The following is a 5,126-nucleotide window of genomic DNA, read 5'->3' as shown; positions in this document are numbered from 1 at the left end:
GAAAGGGCCAAGCCTCTCCTGCATCCCAACCAGGAGACCACCCCTGGATACCTCTGAGCGAGATAAAACCTCCACCCCAACAAAAAAAAAAACGTAAAACTTCAAAGTATAATATATATCACAAGGCCACCTGCCAAGAGGCACGGCCGGACAATACAATCACCCGGAGAGCCTCTCTCTAAACTTCAGTTAGGTTTGAATTCAAACTTCATGTCCTCTTCACCACTGGGTCAGCTGGATACAACACAAAACATAAAGGAGCAGCTATAACCTGTTAGTGAAGTCATTCGTTCATTCATTCATTCAACAGTCATTCAAAGTCACAACTTTCAGGAAAACAAAAGATGGCGGTAGAACCTTCTGAGAAGGAAAGGCATTCACATTCTACCAGCAGACAATGAGCATGTCACGCTAGCTTATCCAAACATCACATCACATTGGGATAAAGATCAATCCAACAATCAACAATCATCGACTGTCTCTGTAGCACACATCATGTTAGGGATAGGTAAGTAAGTAAGACAAATTACTACCTCCATTGCTATGCCAATAAACATTATATGTGATCCACTTCGGTCCAAAGGTGTATGTGCGACTACCTCAAAAGGTTTTATTCGTTTGCTTCTTTTTTATTGTACCACGTTCTGTGCGTTCCAAGGTGGAGTTTACGGCAGCCATGAGAAGAACCGTTACTTCTAAGTTGTGGTGAATTTAGAGCGGGGCTTTACAGTCGATAATGTGGGAGAGAAGTAAACAAGCGAGTCCAGCCGAGCGCTGCGAGCGGCGCTCCCTATGTCAGCGTCAATAAAACAAAACCACAAAGAGATCGCGAGTCTGTTATAGCGTTTATTGCAGCCTTACAAAACCTCTAAAGAAAACATCAGCCAAAAAAAGAAACAAACCGACCAAAAAAAAAATCCTACATAAAAATGCAACAATAAATTAATTGTCAGATAATAAAATGAAAAATGGAATCAGCCAATAATACAAACAAAAGAACACCATGAAAGGCTGAGCGGACTGCAGTCCCTCCAGTTTTCAATGTCGTAGCAGGTCATTTAAAGTGCTTGTGATCGCTAAATGATTAGCATCTACTGAATATAGAATCACATGTACAAATGCACAGGTTAGCAACAATTGTTAGATGTACAGTGTTGTGAACAGGTTTCTGCCTGATCTAACTTACACCATGGTGCGATTTTCATTTCTTCTTCTAATATTGCACATATATACAATGGGCAAATGAGCGGAGCTGACCAGGCAGAACTGATGCTTGATTAGACAAAAGCAAAACAACAGAAACCCAGGGTGGGTTATGCAGTCAATGCACGCTAGCAGACATACACTGAGCAACGATCCTTACACCAGCTACCAGCCAATGCATCTCAAGGATACCATCTCTTTTTTTGCTATCTCTTTTCCGACACATTCTCTTGAGGTGAGGTGTTGAGTGTTAGTAGACCGTACTAGTGGCATGGTGTTGGAAGAGGTCCATTGTGTAAACGCATTCGGATGAGACACGAATGGTCATGCTCTTAGAGGCATGAGCCGACCGACACTTGTGTGATTTGGTCTCAGTTCCCAATCACGCCACGGCTGCATAACCACGCAGTGTGGTCACACACGAAGGGTCTGAGGCACTGCCACTCACACAGCTTATTTTCAGAACGACTGCGGAGAAGAGATGACGCCCGTCTGGATGCTCTGCTGTCGATATCATCCAGACAGACCGCAGACAGACGCTCGTCCGAGTGCTGTGTTATAACCCCTTCAGCCAGAGGTTCCAACCACACGCAGGAACTAGCGGTGCTAAGTGGAGCCCCGTGTGTCCACGCTGTTAACCCACGTACGTGTAGCTGTGTCTCATTTCAAGACACAAAAAAGGAATAAAAAGATTAAGATCTCTCTCTCTCTTTCTTTCTCTCCTGTGTGGACACTTCCTCTTACACACCTACACACAGACTCACACAATCTCACTCACAATCAGTGGCATCCACTGGCCACACAGATGGTGGCGGGGTCTCCGCATTGGCTGCTATTGATTTTCTGTTAGGTGCCCACACACAACATAAAAGAGACGGCACGGCCACATGGAGGGACCTGGCAAATTAATGCACACCCATGTGCACGGGGCCTGCACACACACACACACACCGAACAACACACACACACGCACACACACACACACACACACACACACACACACACAAGGGAGAGAAAGGAAGAGAGAGCTAGGTCTGTCACAGAACGATAGGGAAGAGGGGGGCACGTAGCGAGCGAGCGAGGGAGGGAGGGAGGGGGAGAGAGGAAAGATACTCAGCCAGATTGATTCCCTGTTGGTTATGGCTGGCATCCTGAGAGCACTAGTAACAAGCCTGTATGGGATTTTATGCATGCAGGTCGGATGCAGTCAATGGCAGTGAATCAATTCCATTTCAAATGTTTGTGATAAACTTGCATACTAATAGGTATGGTGAAGCTGTAGGTTAAAATAATGACAGCTTACGAGTTAGAACTCAACCTCGCCGCCCTATGCTCTTTCGGATGGGTTAATAATCTCTCGGAAGCCTTTTTTTGTGTTGATTCATGCATGAAACACAGCAGTCTGAAAGGTTGCGTGTGTGTGTGTGTGTGTGTGTGTGTGTGTGTGTGTGTGTGTGTGTGTGTGTGTGTGTGTGTGTGTTTAGTGGGAGGATGCTCTCTTAAGAGAGGCTCTGGCTGTGTAAGCCCTCAGGCTGTCAGCCCAGGAACACCTGACCATCCCGCACGGACTAACATGCACATTCTCTCTCTCTCTCTCTCTCTCTGTGTGTGCATCAGAAAATACAAACAAAGGGAAACCTTAACTCTGAATGGCACTGCACATTGAAAACAGGAAATGGTGCTGTTGTAGTTAGCATCACAAACGATGCCAGGCTAAAGTGGTCACGGCTGCTCCGAGGTGAGAGAGAAAACTTTTCCATGGCATTTGAGTGCTAATGTACTGATCTACGAGCTACAGAAGAACCATAATCATCTTCCAAACTCTTGAGCAACTTAACAGGAACACGTTAGTTCTCTTTGTTCCTCTATCACTTCACTTCCCTGCTCTGTCATGCCTCAACCATGAAACTGTAGAAAAGTCTTTTCAAAGGTGCCAGTCAGCGTTACAAAGAGCCCATCGCTCCCACTGTTCCTCGACCATTTCACAAATTCATCTGAATTGTGATGGAGAAGAATGGCTAAGGGAGGGATGAAGCTGACAATAAACGCAGAGAGTCTGTCTTTCATTCCGTCCTTTATAAAAGCTGTTCTTGAGAGTCTGTCTTTCATTCCGTCCTTTATAAAAGCTGTTCTTGAGATTCTGTCTTTCATTCCGTCCTTTATAAAAACTGTTCTTGAGAGTGCACTAATGACCATTTTCCCCTGACAGCCACCAGCCTTACAATGAAAAATTCTTTGGTTAGCTCTTTTGCACCTCTGCATCTGGTCAGTTCATTGTTTTTCTTAGTCTTTTAAATAAGGACCTCGATAAAACATCTTGTCGTCTTGTTTTTTTTTTCTCTCTTGATGGTGCAGTATTTACCTTCCTGCAAACTGTCTTTTCTCTTTCGGCATACATCGTGAAAGCCCTTCAAACAGCACCAAACCGTCGCTCGTTTTTACCCAACAAAACTCCACACAAACACACCAACACACCATCTCTGTGGCTAGCTTGCCAGGGTCACGTGAACCCTTGTATCAATTCAACATAGCCTAGATAAGCAATCATTCCGGGAACAATGACCTCATCATTACGAAACAAGGGGCCCTCTCATTGACGCTCATTTCTAATCATGCTTCCTCAAGTGAAGGGGGGTTTGGGGGGGTTGGGGGGGCGTCAGAGGCTGAGTGGGAGATACTTCCTCTGTCTCCGACCCACAGCACGGCCATCCATCATCTAAATCACCACGGAGACAGACAAAGAAATGAGGGACACTGATCGTGCTTCGGAATGTAAAGCAGCTTTCAGAGGCGCGGAGGCGACGCTCTACATCATGACAACACACACGTGTGACGTGAAGTCTCTCTCCCCTGGGGGGCGATGTCGACCGTTGACTGCGGGTCGAGACAAATAGATGCATAAAGGAAAGAGGGTGCCCTTCTCTTCAAATGTGTCAGCGTGTTACGCCTGCTTATATCAATACTGCCCTGTGAATGGCGAAGTGGAAGAGATTGATCTCTGGGGGATCTCTCATGAGAAAAAGGCAGGAGAACGAGGTGAGAGGAATACTGAAAAAAGTGTCTGAGGAGGTGTGTGTCAGCCCATCCCCATGTATCACTTCCTTTCAATATGACACTCAGAGATGGACCTGATAAACTTTCGTCAGTTCTGTTCATGTAGTGGGCCTGACTCATTCCATGTTCACATGGGGAGACTAGAGAAACCTTCCCACTGAATGACACCGCCTCTCGACGGACACGAGCACAGATGCTGACAGCTGCAGGGTTCTTGTGTGTGTAATAAGAAAAGATCAAACCTATTCTGAGTAAATGTGTTATATGTCGAAGTCTACACCAGCGGTTCCCAAAGTATGGGGCAGGCCCCCCTGTAAAAACGAGAAGAAACGTAATGAGAAACCTAAATAATCAACTACAGGTCAAATGCTCTTACAGTATATTAGCCTATTACCTCTTTGGTGATGAAATGATAGCCTTCTTTTTTACTGTACTATTATATGGTCAGGGCTTAGTGTTTAGCCTATACGTAAGGCCCCATGAAATATGTTTAATTTTTTCCCCCCTATTCCGTGTTTTCAGTTTTATCTTTTTCTAGATTTGGTTTTTATCAATTTGATTATCAGCAAATCATATGTTAAACAACTCAGGGAATAGGGCACTGTGCTTTCACACACGTTGTTTTAATCTATTTAAGACCTTTTTTAATCTAAAAGACCTGAGTTGTAAACGGGTAGGGGGTGGAGGGTAGCAATGCTAGTATAACACCAAAGACTACAAATTCAGGCTTTTTAATTGTCAAAGAGGGGGGCTGCCATGAAAGGTTTGGGAACCACTGCTCTCGACCTTCATCCTCCCACACACACACACACTCTTATCAGCTAAGCAAACTTTTTATCAACGCCGGCAAAATAGCCTTGAAAAAAATG

The 5,126-nt window shown here is 44.9% G+C and overlaps 1 protein-coding gene across 3 annotated transcripts in view; it reads right to left on the bottom strand.

Moving 5' to 3' along the window:
- Window positions 1-826: 826 nt before the first annotated feature.
- Window positions 827-5,126, bottom strand: part of ccser2a (coiled-coil serine-rich protein 2a) — a 79,102-nt gene continuing 74,802 nt past the window's right edge. For all 3 annotated transcript variants that reach the window (XM_042709620.1, XM_042709619.1, XM_042709621.1), the window contains exon 12: window positions 827-5,126. This exon is cut by the window's right edge and continues 477 nt beyond it. The gene's annotated coding sequence lies outside the window, so the exon portion shown is untranslated.

The sequence above is a fragment of the Clupea harengus genome, chromosome 13 (genome assembly GCF_900700415.2).
Source record: "Clupea harengus chromosome 13, Ch_v2.0.2, whole genome shotgun sequence".
Lineage (NCBI taxonomy): Eukaryota > Metazoa > Chordata > Actinopteri > Clupeiformes > Clupeidae > Clupea > Clupea harengus.
The sequence above is the reverse complement of the archived record's forward strand: the minus strand, read 5'-3'. Positions and strand labels throughout refer to the sequence as shown.